General features: G+C 52.6%; 1 long non-coding RNA gene across 3 annotated transcripts in view; it reads left to right on the plus strand.

The window, feature by feature from the left end:
- LOC307065659 overlaps positions 1-18,199 on the plus strand; it is a 345,545-nt gene that overhangs the window by 125,416 nt on the left and 201,930 nt on the right. For all 3 annotated transcript variants that reach the window (XR_013811344.1, XR_013811345.1, XR_013811346.1), the window contains exon 3: positions 15,372-15,510. This is a non-coding gene — a long non-coding RNA (uncharacterized lncRNA). The remainder of the gene's footprint in view (positions 1-15,371; positions 15,511-18,199) is intronic.

The raw sequence follows: 18,199 nt of genomic DNA on the forward strand, positions 1-18,199 counted from the left end.
CCGTGGAGCGGCTGGGTCCGTGAGCCATGGCCGCTGAGCCTTGCGCGTCCGGAGCCTGTGCTCCACAACGGGAGAGGCCACAACAGTGAGAGGCCCGCGTACCACAAAAAAAAAAAAAAAAAAAGAACGGAGATGGAAGATCAGTGTTCTGGCCTTTGAACAGTCTTGCAGTGAGACCTCCAGGCAGGCCAGAGTATTGCAAAGGGCCCAGCAAGCCCCTCTCCTCTTGGGCAAAGCCAGGCTGAGCGCCGTGGTGCTGCTCCCTTCTCTGGGGAGGGAGGGCACCCTGGTCCCGGGCAGCCCTGCAGATTCCTCAGCAGTTGTCGCTTCACCTCTGGGGCCGAGGTGGAGGCAACAAGGCTGGAAGCCTGCGCACTGTGGGGAAGAGGGTTGAGTTTCGCGCAGGAAGGGTGGCCCCCATATCTCCCTTCAGTGGCATTTCACGCCAACCGCAGCGCCTGCCACGTTTGTTGAGAGCCTGGCCCAGGGCACTCTCCCAGCCCCCCTGCGGGGAGGGCTATGCCCATTTCACAGATGCGGGTCTGCGGGGGCTCAGGCTCAGAGATGTGGTCCTCCTGCACTTTACACCCGCCTCCTCCAGAGATGCTGGGCTCACCCCCTCTGAAATCAGTGCCGCTCCCGGAGGTCTGTCTGCTGTCGCTGCACCAGGGACGCACAGGGAGTTCTCAGATGATGGGAAGGAGGCTGAGGTTGGGCAGGGACCGCCCGGGGACTTGTGTTCACTGCCGGCCCATCAGTGTCACTGCCTGCGCTGGGCAGGTGCTTCCCAGTGGCCTCTGCCGGGCAGGCGCTCAGCTGGTACACTCCACTGCCTTGCAGGAAATCACCAGGCCGAGCAGGAGGGCAGAGAGCCGGGCAACCCCTTGCCATCTGCCTGTCACTCGGAGAGTGCTTGATGGTTCCAAAAGGAGCGGCTGAAGCATGCCCTAAAGAGATGAAGAGGGCTTCCCTGGTGGCGCAGTGGTTGAGAGTCCGCCTGCCGATGCAGGGGACGCGGGTTCGTGCCCCGGTCCGGGAGGATCCCACGTGCTGCGGAGGAGCTGGGCCCGTGAGCCATGGCCGCTGGGCCTGCATGTCCGGAGCCTGTGCTCCGCAACGGGAGAGGCCACAACAGTGAGAAGCCTGCGTACCGCAAAATAAAATAAAATAAAATAAAGAGATGAAGAAAGGCTCCTGCCTCACCCTCTCTTGGGCTTGGGGGTTTGGAGGAGAAATCACTGCTTGCTCTCACCTGAGTTAGATGTGCCCCAGGCCAATGGCACAGTGGATTCAGCTTCACAAAACAGCTGTGCCAGCGCCCTACCCGTAGTGAATCGGATATATTGATAATTGTGCTGGGAGGGACCGGGGCGTCTGGGCGTTTTGAAGCAACCAGGTGATCCGAATGTCAGCCAGGGTTGAGCTGCATTTGGTCACTTACAAGTGTGCCCTCCCTTGCCACCTAGGCATACATGGTCTGTGAAGACCTCAGACGAATCTCTCAGACGAGGTGACTCCGGAATGAGAGTAATGGTGGGAGCCAGGAGTGAGTGAGTGCCGGCAGCCGGCCGCCAGGCACTGTGCTGAGTGTGTGTATTTTTCTCAATCCTCACCCTGCCCCCCTGAGGAAAGTTCTGGAAAAATCCCCATTTTATGGATGTGAAAACCTGAGGTCACAAGGGTGAAATACGTATCCAGAAGCACAGGGCTGGTAGGCTTGGACTTGGGCTGTTCACCAGTGACTTCAAAGTGCTGACCGCTAGCTTGACTGCCCCTGCCCGGACTGTGGGCGGGGACAGCGGTGCACTGAGATCGCTGTGGCTCTGGAAATCCCATCTGGATCCTACCCTACAGAAAACGAAAGCTCCAAGTGACCTCGAGCACCACGTGTAGAAACTGGTCTAAGTTGCCTTTTTGAGAAACACCTAGCTGAGGAAGTTCAGTATTTAAATGAGCAGGGTTTTGTGTTTTAGGAAGACGGACATTTGCATATACACAGATCCAGGGGTTTCTATTTCTGTTTGAGAGCCGTGGGCATGGCGGGGAAGAGCAAGACTGACTCTCAGAAAGCTGAGATGATCAGATGCTGCCGGATGCTCTCTGGGGCCTGGAAGGCCGACATTGCTGATACGTGGCCCCACTGGTGTCTACATTTTCCATGCTCTGCTTAGAGCTCTCATTTCTTTGCGTTTATCCTCAGATGCCTCTGGGTTTGATCATTTCTCACACCCTGAGTGCTGTTTCTAGTGCAGCAGAGTTCCACTCACTCCTTTCCCATACGTTATTGAAGTTTTACCAATAAAAATCTTCATCATCATCATCATTATCATCGAGATTGTTGTCATTTATTGCACAAACAGCATTGTGATTCCCAAGAACAGAAATGGATGAGAAAATGAAATCACTAACCACCCTCCCCCTGACCAATCAGATTGCATTCAGATATCTGATATGTCTGTCCATACATTAACTTAGGATTTGATACAGGCATAGGTGTAGGGAATATTCTGTAATCTGACATTATATCCTAAGCATTTTTCCATTTTGTTCAAGCACCTTACTAATGACCATTTTTAAAGAAGTTCATCAAGTCGATACATCATCTTCTAAACCAGTTCTCTGTTGTTAAAAAGGAAGGTTCCTAGTAGTTTGCTGTAATATTGATACTTAAGGGTGCTTTGCGCAGCTCTGTGCATATGACTCTTCTGTTCTTGGAAAATCCTTTGGACAGATTCTCAGCAGAAGGATTATTGAGTAAAAAGGCACAGTTTTATGACTCTCGACCCATATTGCCAAGTTACTCTCAAATAAGGTTTTTGACGCTAGTCCCATCAACATGTGGACATGCCTGTTTCACCACAACTTCATCAACGCCAGGTATCATTAGCTTAAAAAAATTATAATTGAGTTGATGCAGAAGAGTCTCTTGTTAACGTTCTTCATACTTTTTTATCCTTAATGAAGCCAATTGTTTTTTTTTCTTTTTTCATCTGCTTGTTTACCATCTGTCTTGGGGAATGCTGATGTTGACTGCTCCTCCAGCCAAATTCGTGACTTTCCATGTGGACGCCTTCAAGTTGAGCCAGTTGCAACGCGGCCTTTACTTAAAATGAGTGAGCTTCAAAACTGAGCCTTTGTGTGGACTGCTGATCAGCACATGGGCTCCTGGGCTTGGAAGCTGGGATTGAAACCCCCTGCCCCTCACGTGCACCGTGGAGCTCTGTGTGCGATCTGAACTTGCCCTTGTAGTCTTCAGGGCTTCAGACTTCGTATTCGTCCCCCTAGATTTGTTTACTGAACAAGGCAGGATTTGTCTTCGGAAAGCTCTGCGACATGGCTTTCAACTATTTTTGGGCTTCCTAGCTTTAAAAAAGAAATGAAGAAAAGTCCCAGTGTTTCCTGTTAAGTCGCTTTATTTGTGGTGCTGTCTGTGTTTCTAGATTGCTTTCTCTGATTCTTCTCTTACTTCTTCACCTTGCCACATCCTGTGGGGCTGGGAGGCTCCCCCAAGCCTGGTTAGCGCTCCCTGTCTGTCGTCGGGTGCCTGGAGTCCTCGTCTGGCTCTTCAGCTGGAACCTTCCTCTCCAGGATGGCTGAGGCCGGTTGGGAGATGCCAGGATGGATTTTAAAGAGCCTTGTTTTCCCTAAGGAAGAGCAAAGCTTATGTTTTGGGGGTTGTAGGAGTTGCCTACATTCAACTCAGGGGGAATAATTGGATGGGAGTTGGCATTTCAGTTTAGACTTAGAGAATCTTAGCGTGACCAGAAACCCCCAAGGTTATCCCCTTCACAGTGTTTCTGAGGATGGTGTCACTGTTGCTTGCATCCCCCCCAAGCTGGACAACCTGTGTTTTTCTTGTTGAATAAAACAAGGTCGTACAGACCTAATGTTCTTAAAACAAGAGTGTGGGGGAAAAAAGGTGAGGGACTCGGGAAAGGGCTTTATTAGGTGGATCTGGCTACAAACACAGGACATTCCACACAGTATGTGTTCAAAGCTGGCTGTGTGTTGAGGAAGCTCTGTGAGCCTCATTTCACCCATCCGTCACTTGGGGACACTAGAGCTGTGTTTCAGGATTGGTGATCACGTGGAAAGCCCACCAGCGCCCAGCACTGAGGAGGCTGGAGACGTGTGGCCGTTCTGAGTGATTTCTGTAGGATTGATCTGTTCTTCGATGCCAGGGTTTCATTCCTTTGTGCCGATTCTTGGGTTGACAGTTGACCTGTGGTCATAGGGGAGCATTTCTACTTGTGAGAAGTCTTGCTCTTCTGCTGTCCTCCCTGCCTTTGGAGAAGTTGCATGACTGCTTGGCTGGGCCTATGATGTGGGCAGATAGAAACCCATGGGTGACTTCGGACCAGACCCGTCCGAGCGTCTGGGAGCTGTGATTGCTTGGCAAGGAAGGGACTGGTTTCTTCTTTTTAGTTTCTTGCCTCTCTCACCCCTGACGTTTGTGGACTGCGTCCCATTTCTGCCTCAATGGCTCCTGGCGCGGTTCTTACCAGGCCCCTGGGTCTAGGCCCTGAGCCCAGCTCTGGGGAGTGATCTGAGGAAGACTGTCCCTCTTTTGGGAAGTGGAGGGGTTGCTTTTCCTCCGCTTGATGTTCCTTTCGCCCTTTGAACCAGGCTTTGAGGGTCGGGACTTGTGGACTTGCACTTGGGGTGCCAAGGCGTTGGGGGGTCACTGCCCCCGTGCCCACAGAGTGGGAGTCTCATACCCCCGAGCAGCAGACCTCAGAGGACGCATCCAACAACCCCAGCCTTTGAACTAACTGTTGGGGAGATTCAGGGTCTCCAGCTGCATCTCCCTTCCCTACCGCTGACCTGCTGTGTGAGTTTAGATGAGTCCCTTGGTTCTTTTTTTTTTTTTAATTTATTGATTAATTAATTTATTTTATTTTTGGCCGCTTTGGGTCTTCGTTGCTGCACACGGGCTTTCTCTAGTTGTGGCGAGCGGGGACTACTCTTCGTTGCAGTGCGCGGGCTTCTCATTGCGGTGGCTTCTCTTGTTGCGGGGCTCTAGGCGTGCAGCTTCAGTAGTTGCAGCACGTGGGCTCACTAGTTGTGGCTTACGGGCTCTAGAGCACAGGCTCAGTAGTTGTGGCGCACGGGCTTAGTTGCTCCGCAGCATGTGGGATCTTCCCGGACCAGTGCTCGAACCTGTGTCCCCTGCATTGACAGGCGGATTCTTAACCGCTGCGCCACCAGGGAAGTCCGCCCTTTGATTCTTGAAGCTTCATTTTTTTTCTTTGGTAAAGTAAGAGGATGAATGTTCGAAGCTTTCACGCTTTCTTAAAGCCCTCAAACCCCTTTGGCCCAGCTGAAGTCTGTGTGCAGGCCTTATGCAGATAACTATTAAAGCAGGGCTGTTGGAGTCAAAATGGGGATATGGTCCCCATGCTGCCCCCTCCTCAACTCCACTGAGCCCCCAGGAGGGGACTCACAGGAGACTCTTGAAGCCAAGGGATTTGTGGGGTGCAGCTGGAAAGGGTAGCACCAGATGGTTCTTACGTAGGCCTGTGACAGATGATTAAATAACAGCAGCATCACTTTTGAGTGCCCGCTATATGTCCAGTGCCTTGCATAGGTGCTGTTCGGTCCCTGTGGGCACTCTGGTAGGTTTGTATCGCAGAGGCTCTGGGAGGTGGGTTCTTCCTAGCCCAGGTCGTGCAGGAAGGAAGTGGTGGAGCCTCAGTTCCAGCCCAGATCGTTCTGCAGCAAAGCCCATCTGCCTGAACTCTGAGCTTTACTGCCTCTTCAGAGCTGTACCTTCAGCCTGACACTCAGCATCCCACTGGCCCTGGAGGTGGGTCTCCTCTGCCTACCACCTCTGATGGCCCCAGCATGTAGCCTTTTAGATGCTCCCAGCTCAGGGATGAGTAATAGGCCAAAGTCCTCTGTGTTTTCTAGAACACAGTGTCCTGCTTAACAAATAGCCTCTGTGACGTCACTCGTTTCATAATTTTCCCAAGTAAATGTTATCCCTTTCCCATTGTCCTCATAACTTACTCTTGTTTGCACAAACACCAGGCTCCTATTTTTTCCCCTTTCCCTTGGCACTCCTATCTGTTTCCCTGGGCATCACCCTCAGATATGAGGACTGTCAGTGGGTTGGGTGGGTGCCTGGGTGTGGATGGCTCCCCAGGGTCTATACATTTCTTAGGGGTACTGAGGCTGGCGTCTGGGGTTCTCCAGTGTTGATTCTGCCCCTGAGGCTGCTGTCTCAGAATGGAGGCTCTAGGCACCTCCCAAGTCCCCATCTGCTTCGGGAACACGGTAGCCTAGGCATCCCAAGCAACTGTCCAAAACCTAAGAGATGGATGATTTAAGAAATCTTGCACCAGTTCTGAAGCTTAGGTTCCTAGCTGTCACCTAGCGCCTCTGTTTCGCAACCTCGATGGCTTCCTGTCCCTGTAGGATTAAGCCTCCAAACTGCAGAACTGTGTTCAGGACCTTCCATCAACGTTGCTTCCCCTGGTAATGGGAACATCACAACCCACATACATGGTGATGGATGTAATGGTTACGGAAGGCATCCCCTATCGTACGTCCTGGGCTGTCACGGCAGCCCCACGATGAGAGTGCTTACGTACCGGGTATCTGATGAGCAGTCAGAACTCAGCTGACTAGTGCTAATGCCTCGTTTCTCTTGTTTCATATGCCTTCCTCCATTCTCTCACTTCTTTCAAGCTGCTGATTGCAGGTCACCTTCTCTAGGGAGTTCTCTGTGAGTGGCTTACTTGTCATCTTCATCGTGAATATTTCTTGAACACCACGATAAATGCTTACATGGATGACATAATTTAAACTATACAGAATCATTATTGTTCATTTGCTGTCTAGCTGTTTAGGTGTGACTTTCTCGTTCAACCAAGTTTGTCTGTTTATATATCCATTGGTCCATCCAGTCATCACTGAATCGTTCAACAGAGCTCCTTTCCTGTACTGGGTTCCGGGAAAACACAGATGAAGAATATGCACCTCTTCCTTAAGGACCTGGGACTCATCACATGTTAAAACAACTACGGGTGTTTGCTAATTCACAGCTCTCCTTCATTGATCATAGCCTGGAGCCCAGCCGCGGCACCCTTGTCAATAAGGCGGCTGTCCCAACTAGGGGTGGTCTGTTCACGTGTCCTGGCCCTAAAACCTTCATCCTGGTGGCACAGGGCCTGATCATCAATCATGAGGACCTTCTTGCTGTAGGTTGGGTTTCCTGGGAAGCAGATGCTGAGATTGAGGTTAGTACGTGGGATGTTTACTGTGTGGTGCCTTTGGAATCAACAGCTGTGAAACTGAGGAGGAAGACGTCACGGAGGGGCAGAGGGAGACGCTGAGCTGTGACAATGGCTAACCAAGACCCCAGCCAAGCCCCTGGGAGCCCTGGCGCTAGAATGGCCTTTCAGAATTGCCCGGAATTGAGATGAGGATTGATCAGTCCTTGCTTGAAGGCTCCCTTGGGAGGGTGTGCCACCTTGAGCAAGGCAGTGTCTTCAGCCAAGACTGTCTCCAAAGAAGGCAAACAGCTGAGGGTCATCTTCTGCCAGCATGTTTGGCAGTTGCTTTGGATGATGGCCGGATGGATCGATGTCTGCTTTGTTCACCATTCTATCCCCACACAACAGGCACCCAGTATTTTGGGGGATGGCATTACTTAAGCTTTATGGAAACAGCATGATTAAGTCATCCAGCAACTATTTACTATTTTAACAATGATTTTTTTAGCATCTATTATATGCCAGGCACCGTTGCTGCGCTTATGGAGTTTATAAGCTACGGGGTTTGGGGAGGGTGGTGGTTCAACATTGGCTTCCTGGAAGAGGGGATATTCATTCTGGGGTGTGACTTCCTGGACGGTGGGCCCTGGCCCAGTGTTGGACCCGGTGTTTCCTTGGCTCCCCAGGAGATGACTTATCGAGATGGAGAGTGAATGGGTAAGGGCTGTTTTTCTCATGGAGGGAGGGGACTCTCCATCCAGCCCACCTGTTGCTGCACCTGTCTGCCATGGGAAATTCCCTGCTGAGCTTGCGTCCACTGACGTTTGAACTCCCGGTAGCCTGGAACTTCCCCAGGGCTCCCATTGGCCTAGTGACTTTTGAGTAATTGGAGAGTGGAGGGACCACTCTTTTGAGCTGAGTGGAAACATGTATTTTTTCCTTTGTGAGTCACCAAAAACTACAGCCCAGTGTATGAGCGACCTCGTAGTTGCTTTTATTTTCCTGTATGTAAATCAACTGTCTTTACAGTTCAGGAAGTAGAGACTCTGAGCAAGGAGGGTGAGATGGAATCAGTGAATTTTAGAGCTGACAGCGACCTAGAGATTGTGCCATCCAACCCCTTCCTTGGCAAGAGGCCCCAAGTGGGGAAGGGACTTACAAGGTCACCCAGCGGACTTGGACTTGGAGGGGGGCAGGGCGTCGGACTCCCTGCAAAGTGTTGGCCAGTACAGTTCGCCGTTTCTTCCCAGCCCACTCACCTCCCCACTGGGCACCAAGGTGTGCTCCACAGCCTGGCATGTGGCAGGTTGTTTTTATCTTCGCGTGTCACCCAAGTGATCTGAGAGGCTTTTACCGAAAGCGCTAGCTTTGATGTTCTGGGTGACAAGACCCAAGTGCAGTGGCAGGAAGGGAGGTTTTTGGGGTTGGAGAATCGAAAACTATTTACCTTGGGGTTGATTTAATAATCTTACAGCCCTGGGGTGGGAGGGGCGGTGGGAGGATGTTCGTGGGAGAAAGTTGAATGTAGGTGCAGGTATGAAAAAGAGAGTTTGGGGTAGAAGTTCAGGAGGTGAAATGCTGCCTGGTAAGGCTGACCCTCCAGAAGCCCCTTCCTCCCCCGGCTACCAATGCACCCTCTGTTTTGATGGGAGGATTTGCACAGCACTTTACAGTTTACAAAGCATTTTCACAGATATTATCTTCTTCCGTTGACACACAGGGTAGTGCTGTCAAATGCTGTCTCCCCCGTGCTTTCAGCTTTTGCGGGGAGCTTGGCTGGGAACCCGGGAATCTCTTGACTCTAGATCCTTTCTTCATGGGACGGAGGTGGGTCCTCACCCTCCCTCCTGGGGGAAGGGTAGGGTTTAGGAACTGTTTCGGGAGCTAGACTTCTGCACTCGCCACCAGCCTCTCCCCTGCGGAGGACTTGGGCACTGTTCCCATGTATCCCGTGCCTTTGTTTCTTGAGCTGTAAAATGGCCATCCCAAGAGTCCCCACCCGCCTCCTGGGTGGTGGTAGGGCTGAGAGCACTGCCCAGTTCCTGGCACTGAAGTTGGAGAACTGGGAGAGGACTACTTTAGGTGGTGTTCCCACCTTGCTTTCACAGCAGCTCTGGGGTTCCAGGGACCTACGGGCTGGTCTCTTGGCCACCAGATCTTAGCACCCTCAAGTGTGATGGGTGGTGCTACTCCCTCTGGGTCTTTAATCATTCTGGTCCCTCCACCCCTGAAAATAGGAGGATGTGTAGTGAGTGGCAGCTGTGTACAGCGACGCGGCATTGTACAGCACGGAATGGCTCATACTCAGAGCAGGTTTACACAGGAACTGGGTTGATTTCCTTTCCTAACTTCGTATTAAAGAAATAAGTGAACAAACATTTTTGAAGAGGTACGTCATTCACAAGACAAGACACAGAAGGGATAAAAGAGTTTTCAGTGAAGACCCCTACCCATTCTGTCCCCAGACCCATTTTTCTCCTGGCTGATGACACTGATGTCCCCAGGGTGTTGGGTCTCCCAGAGATCATCCTTGCGTTACTGAAACTCCTTGAAAAGGAAGCTGTGTTTCTGTGACCGCATCTCAAAACAGGTGTCGAGCATCAGATGCGTACAGTGCTAGGGTGGCCCTGAGGGGAGAACACAGGACAGGGATCCTGGATCTCAGCCCCCTGTAGCTGCACTGGAACCTCAGCATAATGGGGCCTGGGGCCTCGGCTTCAGGGGCAGGGCTGGGCTTGGTGCTGGCTGCTCCTTGGCCTGGAGTGCATGCCTCCCTGCTGCCTGTGGAAATCCTGTGGATGCAGCTTGGGTGCAAATCCCAGCTCACTCATGCTCCAGATTAAACCCCGGGCAGGAGGCTGTCTCCAGCCTCAGTTTCCTGCAGTGTGGAAGGGGAATAACAGTAGAATTTGCCTGAAGGGTTCTTGGGGGAATCAAATGACTCAAGATGCAGACAGCTCTCATAACACTGCCTGGCACGAAGCGAAAGCCAGCCTTGGCTGCAGTGGTCCATACTGCCTCTGCCTTCCTCCAGGGTGCCCCCCGCCCCCCGCTGGATGGCAAGGATGTGGGCCCTCCAAGCCTGACCCTGGGGCGTGGGAATAGAAGTAGCCATCATCTGTCTTTCTTTTTCTTGGCAGGAGGGGTGGTAGTTCAAATTCAACTTCAGTTTTATCCTTTGTAGTATTCTACAAATAAATCATAACATTTATACATCAGGTGACTGGGTTTTGGTGGGAAAGGTTTACGGTTTGGGCCTGCATGGATGGTCTGTACTAGACCTTTAGGCCTGTTACCACCCTCCTGCGCACCCCCGTACCCCCAGCTCTTGGGCATCTTTTACTTGGATATGATTTCAGACTGGCAGAAAAAATTACAACGATGATACGAGAACTACCGTACACCCAGATTCACAGATTGTTAACTCTCTCTGCACCCCGCCCCCTGTACACACACACACACACGCACACACACACACACACAATTTTTCTTCAGAACCATTTCAGGGTAAATTGCAGACATTGCCCTTTTATCCCTAAACGTTCTGCGTGTGTTTCCTAAGAACAAGGACATTCTCTTACATAACCACAGTGTAATGATCAAATTCTGGAAATTTAGCATTGCTACAATTGTATTATCTAATCCACAGGCCATGCACAGTTTCATCAGTTGCCCCAATAACGTCCTTTTGGACTGTTTTCTTTTCTGATTCCAGGTCAGCACTGTGTTTAGTGGCCATGTCTCTTTAGCCTCCTTTTATCCTAGAGCAGTTCCTCGGCTGTCCTTGACCTTGACATTTTGGAAGAGTCCAGGCCAGTCGCTTTGCAGAATGCCCCTCAGTTGGGGTCAGGGCCTTCACTCTTGAAAGCTCATACTGTACCCCTTGCTTTGCTACGTGTGCCCCTGTAATCCTTGGTGGTGCTATGTGGCTGGTCCATGTTTTGTAGATGAGGCATAGGGAGGTCAAGTGACTGGTCCCTGGTCACATTCCCAGGAAGTGACAGAAGTGGGATTCAAATCCAGGACTGTCAGTCTGCCTGCCAGGCAACAGCAATAATGACAGCGATGAGACACTGAGAATAACAAAAGTGTTAAGCACTTACCCTGAGCCACACGTCGCGTTGTACTTTCTTTTCTTTTTTTTTTTTAAATTTTTATTTATTTATTTATTTATTTATTTTTGCGGTACGCGGGCCTCTCACTGTTGTGGCCTCTCCCGTTGCGGAGCACAGGCTCTGGACGTGCAGCCTCAGCGGCCATGGCTCACGGGCCCAGCCGCTCCGCGGCATGTGGGGTCTTCCTGGACCAGGGCGCGAACCCGTGTCCCCTGCATCGGCAGGCGGACTCTCAACCACTGCGCCACCAGGGAAGCCCGCGTTGTACTTTCTACGTACGTTGCTGTGGTCCCCACCTCAGTCTCGGAAGGTAGCTGCTCTCACCAGCCCTGCTTTACAGATGGTGATCAGAGAGGTTAAGTAGACTGCCCAGGGTGCACGGGTGCTGACTGGTGGGAACTAGCTCTGACCCAGCCAGCCTGTGTTCTGAGTCTGTACATGTTGCCTCTGCGCTCTGCCCTGCTGGATCTCATAGAATCCGGGACAAGCGTGCAAGCCAGGCTGAGGCCTTCACCAGCTTTGCCCCTCCAGGAGAGGCACAGGAGTACCTGTGTTTATGTCCTTTTCCGGGGGCCTTCTCCAGGGGGAGCAAACACATCCCAAGGCCGGGGCCTACTCTCGGGGGCTTCCTGGGGGAAGCTGTCCTGTCCTCTGTTCCTATAGGCACTGCAGCCCACCACTATGGTCTGTTTGCTGTGAACGGGTGGCATTTTGATGATTTCCAGGTCAGGAGTCCCCGTGCGGTCGCTTATTTCATGGCTGGCTCACTCTTTTCTGCCAAGCAGCCCAGGGCCCTATATGGGGTGGCTGGTCCCGGCTGCCATCAGTGTGCCCAGGTGGCCCTGCTGCCCAGGCGGCATCCATGTGGCGTCCGGGCCGGCTGCCCAGTGACACGGTGGCCTTGCTCACAGCAGAGCTGGTGATGAATCACCGGTGCTGTATGTCACACTCTGTGCCCCTTACCTTCTCATTGGAGAAGGGAGATGGTACAGCCCCTTTTTTCAGGTGGTAGGAAGGAGTAGACGCTGTGGAACTGTGACACGCTTGAAATGCTATAGGCAGAGCAGGGAAGATCCCGGCCAGGGGGCTGGTGTCTGGGCCCCCATCCGCCTCTCACTTACTTCCTTGGGATCTTGGGGGTCACGGGTCTGCCCGTCACGGGCACTCAGGCTCCCCGTTCATCAGAGCACAGCGCTGGGCCCCAGCAGTGATCTCCCTCCGTCCCAGGCGACATCAGGGAAGTATTGTCAGCATCCCTATGAAAGCCCGTGGCCCCCTTGGTTCAGGTTCAAGTGTAGAGTATCTCCGAGAGCCACAGGGCAGGTGGAAGTCTATCCTTTGGGCAGCGTGTCAGGCAGGAAGGTCTGGGAGCAGCAGCCCCTTCGCCCTTCGGGCCCCGGCCCCGGGCACATGCTACCTGCTGGGCGTCCGCCTGCCGCCTTGCTTCCTCTTCTGCTGCGCTGGCCAGACCCCTGGGAGGAGCAGCCATGCGCGTCCTGTCACCCTGTGCCCGGCCAGTCTCCTTTCTCCCTGACTTGTCCCTCTACGTGACCGCACTGCCTGTCAGGCTCCGTGTGTTGAGGCAGGGCTGTGACCTTCCCACTCGCACCCTGGCCAGCCCAGGCCGCCCTCCCCGCCCCGTGCTCTGGCCTCGCGCCTCTCTCTGGCTGGGCCGACCCCTGGGAGAAAGTTAGAAATTTTAGCTTCCTAATTTCCATGGAACATTGCTCCATGCATATGGTTTAAAACATTAATTAAAAACATTAATCAGTCTGGCTGCCTTGGAGAGAGGCTCTTTTTCTGTAGGAGCTGACCTTCTGGTTCCTGCAGGCTCCTTACAAGGAGGAGGGGTACAGGGATGAGCCTGCACACCAACAATTCAGTCACGGATTTGCCAACACCAGTCAGGCAGCTTCCTCAGCCTGAGCTTTAGTTTCCACATCTGTAAAGTGGAGATGACGGTCATACCTGTGACCGGACCTCCTGGGGTCCTGGTAGGTGCTCATTGAGGTCTGGGAGGATATTACATTTCCCTAGTACTTAAGAGTTTACAGAGCCCTTTTTGCATGCACTATCTCACTTAATCCTGGCAGCACATCTGGGAGATGGGGTAAGTGTCATCATCCATCCCATTTCAAAGATGAATAAACTGAGACGTGAGAGCCACAGCCAGGCCTGGATCTGAGTAGCTGTGACGCAGACCTCAGCTTTTAGTGCTGTTTGCGTTGGCTTCACTTGTTCCCTTAGCCCCCCATGTATTGAGGCCTCTCACTGGTGGTGAGACAGGAAGAGGGGAGACCTTGTTTTTCCCCCCTTATTGGGAGGAGACGAAGAAGTTAGGGCCCGGGCATTTGCCTAAGTGCGGTCTTAATGACAGCTGACGTTTCTAAGTGTTCCTGACGCGCCAGGCCAAGAGCTAAGCTCTGCGGAGATTCTCGCCTCACGCTAAGAACAAACCTTTAAGATGAGAAGCTGAGGCCCAGAGAGCTGAAGTCGCTCGCTCAGGCTCCTCAAAGGACCTTTTCAGTCGTAGAACTGGGATGCCAAGCCAGGCACTCTGACAAGAGCCTACAGTCAACCAGGAAGCTGGGCTGCTGCCTTTTTTGGGTAATGAAGCGAATGCATTTCGACAATGAGGCAAAAAGTGCTTTCCTGGTCAAAATGTCTGAGAAGCGTGGGAGGCTGCCCACAGAGGGAGCGTGGATGTGCTGAGGATGGCATCTTTCTCAGCGCATGGCTAGTCAAGGGGGCTTCTCTGAGGGAGGGGGGATTTGTCCTCTCCTGCTGGGAACTGGGACTCGGATGGATTAAACCAGCGCTTGATGGGAGCAGACAGGAACTCTCTGGGGCTTGCAGAGCTCCTGTAGGTCGGTCCGTGATGCTAACACATCCAAGGGAGGAATGTGACAACCAGAAGGCTTCAGAGAGGCAAACCGGGGCCAAGTTTTTTTTCCTGGAGGAGAGAGAGGGAATTGATGGCGGGGAATCCAAACTGCCTGGCTTCCTCTCCCTCAGCTGAGCGAGCAGCCTATGTGCTGTTCCGGCTCTTCCCAGACTTGAGGGCAAATTCCCCTTCAGAACTTGTCAGCCTTCTATCTCCTGAGTCTGTGCTCACTGAGCCTCATCTCCTTGATGATCTGGCTGCCACGATGCTGGGAGTTTTTGCAGGGAGTAAGGGTGGGCAGGAGGGAGGTCTGGAAAGGGAAAGGATCACCCCATTGTAAATGTGACCATATGGCTTTCTGTGGGTGCTGCACCGCCCCTTGAAGGAGAGGAGAGGGTCCGTGTCTGTGCCCACCCTGCTGAGCGTTCAGCCCTGCTTCCGGGGATTTTAGGAGGTCCTCCCAGAGCTGGTAAACCAGGGGCGGCCCCCGGGTCCCATTCCCCACACCACTCCACCCTCTTGGCCTCTTCATGTAAGCCATCTCCATTAGCAGTTAGGATAAGAATCTCTGGTGAGGCTACGTTTTTGGTTCCCTGAGTAACGCACGATGTCCACTGATCCCATGTTACTACATGACAGTACTGAGGGCAGATAAAGCTTACAACCAAGTTAATCTGATGCAGCTTCCATGATTCACGTACTCTCCACCGTCCGTAGAATGGGTTGGGCTTCCAGGGACTGGCCATTCTCAGAATTAAGTTGTTGGGTATGTTTCTCCTTCCCCTCTACCCAGAATTCCTGGAATCAGATGAATAAAAAAGCTTTAGTGGGGAAGGAAGGGGACCATGATTGATGGGGGGCGCGCTTGGGAGTCAGGAACCCCTGACCCTCTGTGGCCTGGCTGCTTACGTGACTTCTGAAATATGCAACTGCCAAGACCGATCTCATAGGGTCAAGTGGCTTCATGTGTTCAAATGTCCAACACAGTGCTTGACACATAATAGCTACTCAATAAATGCCTGCTCTTCAGATGCTTCTCATTTAGCATAGAGTAAATATGCACTTCTTATTTTTTAAATGAATGAAATCTCTCATTACCAAATTCATTCATGTGAGCACTGACACTAATAATTCCCTTTTCTTGTATATTTCTAGCATCCTGTTCCACCTGGGATGTAGGTGCCTTTAATTTGAAAAAAAAAAAAGCAACGTATCCATTCAATACACCAGAGGGACTTGAAAACTGTTCTTCCCTGAACTAAAGCTGGAATATCATGGGATGTGAAGAATCAAGGTAAGGGATTTTCTCCTCTTGAGCCTTATGGAACCAAAGATGGCTATTGGAATTGGTGATCTCTTGCAACACAGCTTGGGGTGTGGTTTTTGACTGCTCGGCCCAGGTTCCTGTGCTTGGGAAGCTGGCTTTCCATAACCCTGATACACAGGACCCGGTTCTCAGTGCCTGGACCTTGTGCCAGGGGGCAATCCCTCTGTCCCCAGCTGAGGAAGGAGTCCACCATCTCCTAGGTGGATACACCACACTTTCCCCCCTGGCAGAAGGTGAGGATGGTGCAGCCGTCCTGCTGAGGTGTGTGGAGCCCACACTGGGGAGAGGATGGGTGAGTTTGGTGGGATTATGTGATCAGGTCAGCAGACCTTCGGGGGCGTCCAGAAGTGACCTCTCCCTCTCTCCCCGCCTGCTTGCACTGCGTGCTCCAGCTTCCACGTCTCAGGCTGCTTGGGGTAAAGGGTAAGAGGTTAAAACGGACGGCTTTAGGCAAACCCCAGTTTTCCTGGTTTTGCTACTTGCCTCGGCCTCCCCAAGCCTCAGTTTCCTCATTTGTAAAATTGGGGTCCTATGAGTGCCCCGGGAGGATGTTATGGGTGCTGAATGAGATGGTGGAGATAAAGAGTTTACCATTCTGCCTTTCATGGAGGAGGAAATGCTCCAAAACGGAAGAGGGTTTTTCTGTTTGTTTGCTTGTTTGTTTTCAATGCATTAATTACACCATTTAGAGGTCCTGCCATGCAGCAGGCTATTTCCAAGTCCTTGCTCTGCTGTTCTCTCTGCCTTTCACCTGCCACCAAGTCTGCCTGGGAAACGGCTTGTGAATCACCTTCGGTCGTGCACAGCCCCCTCGACCTGAGCAGAGTTGATTACTCCCCACACTGGGCTATAGCTGGCACGCTGAAGGCGTGCCTTTATGTGCCATGTGACTTCTCCTGCCCTCCCCTGCCCGTCCCCCCACTCGTCTCCCCAGTTACTGGTGAGCTTGTTTAGAGCAAGGACTCTTATGCCCCAGCGTTGGGCCTCCCATTGTGGACATTGAAAGAACAAATGAATGAATAATTGAAAAAGAGGGCACAGAGAGGAAAAGCCAGAGTGGGAACCAAAGGGAGAAAGTTGCTAAAGATTTAGAGCAGAGTGTGGTCGGTCACATTTTTTTCGTTCTTCAGCAAGGTGTTGAGAATAAGTAACGTGATGGAAAAAGGAAAAGTGAGTCCTACCACACATTGGAAAGCTCTTCGTGGGTGGAAATTTGGGTGAGAAAGTGTGAACTGGTGAGAAGACAGTTAGGGAGGTGGAACTGAGGAGGCAGCTGAGGATCGTGCTGACGCGCTCCTACTTGTGTGATGTGACCCTCAGGGACGGAGAGCACGAGGCCTTGCCCTTTGGTCAACGTGGTGGCCGGCCCTGACACACAGAGGGTTCTCCAGATTCACCAGGCATCTGGGAGGCCTGGGGAGGGTCCCTTGTCCATTCTGAGAGGCTTCTGGAGAGGGTGCTGCCCCTTGAGACTCTTGGAAGATGCGTATGAATGAGACCTACCAGGAGCTGAGCTGACGAGCACTGGCGAAGCCTTTCTGTCCTCGGGCACTCAGCAGCCCTGCACGCTCACGTTCCGCATTCGCTTTTTTCTTTTGCAGTACGCGGGCCTCTCACTGTTGTGGCCTCTCCTGTTGCGGAGCACAGGCTCCGGACATGCAGGCTCAGCGGCCATGGCTCACAGGCCTAGCCGCTCCGCGGCATGTGGGATCCTCCCGGACCGGGGCACGAACCCGCGTCCCCTGCATCGGCAGGCGGACTCTCAACCACTGCGCCACCAGGGAAGGCGCCCCCCCCCCCATTCGCTTTTATTTCACGATCTACTTGCCGATTCTGGTGTCAGAAGGCAGCTGCAGTGAGTGCAGCTCTTAGGCCATCCTGTGAAAGTTCTGCCTGCCTTTTTTGGGCCCTCGAGCACTCAACCAGTCCTTGAGTTTTGTTTCAGAAGCCCACGCTCCCGGTCCAGGCCATCAGCTTGGGGTGCGGTCACCTGTTCTGGGATCCCCCGCTCCCGGTAGCACCTGCAGAGCTGGAGCGAGCTGTTCCCGCATCCGGGAAAACGGCCGATAGGAGTCCAGTCACTGGGGCGGAGGATCTGAGAGCTGGAAGAGCCGTTCTGTTGATGGAGGAAAGGCTTGGCAGGTCTGTCTGGGGCCAATGGGAGAGGAAGTTCCCTAGAACTCAGCCGCTGGGAGCAGACAGAGCAGGAGTGGACTCTGGGAATCCGAGGCTCGCAGTCCTGAAGGCGTCCCCGGTCAGGGCTGCTCTGTCCTAGGGGCTCTGAGAAAAGCCCAAACATCTGTGCTTGTGCCTGTGGTGCTACTTGTTCTAAAGGCACTGCTCTCCCACTGGGAGCCTGTCTGCCCTCATCCCTGCCTAGAAATCAGCTCACCTGGGCTGCACGCCAACAGCAGGCCTCCACACCCTTCCCATCCCTGGGACTGTTTGCACTGTTCCTGCCGTAACCGGGATTTTACCCCAGTTGCACTTCCCTCTACCCCCTGTGACCCTGGGCAAGTCCTTTATAGCTCTCCACAGCCTCTTTTTCTCAGCTGCAGAACCTGGCCTGAGGAGATGCTCAGTGAGAGGGAGCCCTTGGTATCTGCTTCTCTCCCACCTCCTTACCTGTCTGTCTCCTGACTGTTAATTCTGTCGC

The sequence above is a fragment of the Hyperoodon ampullatus genome (genome assembly GCF_949752795.1).
Source record: "Hyperoodon ampullatus genome assembly, chromosome: 17".
NCBI classification, from domain to species: domain Eukaryota; kingdom Metazoa; phylum Chordata; class Mammalia; order Artiodactyla; family Ziphiidae; genus Hyperoodon; species Hyperoodon ampullatus.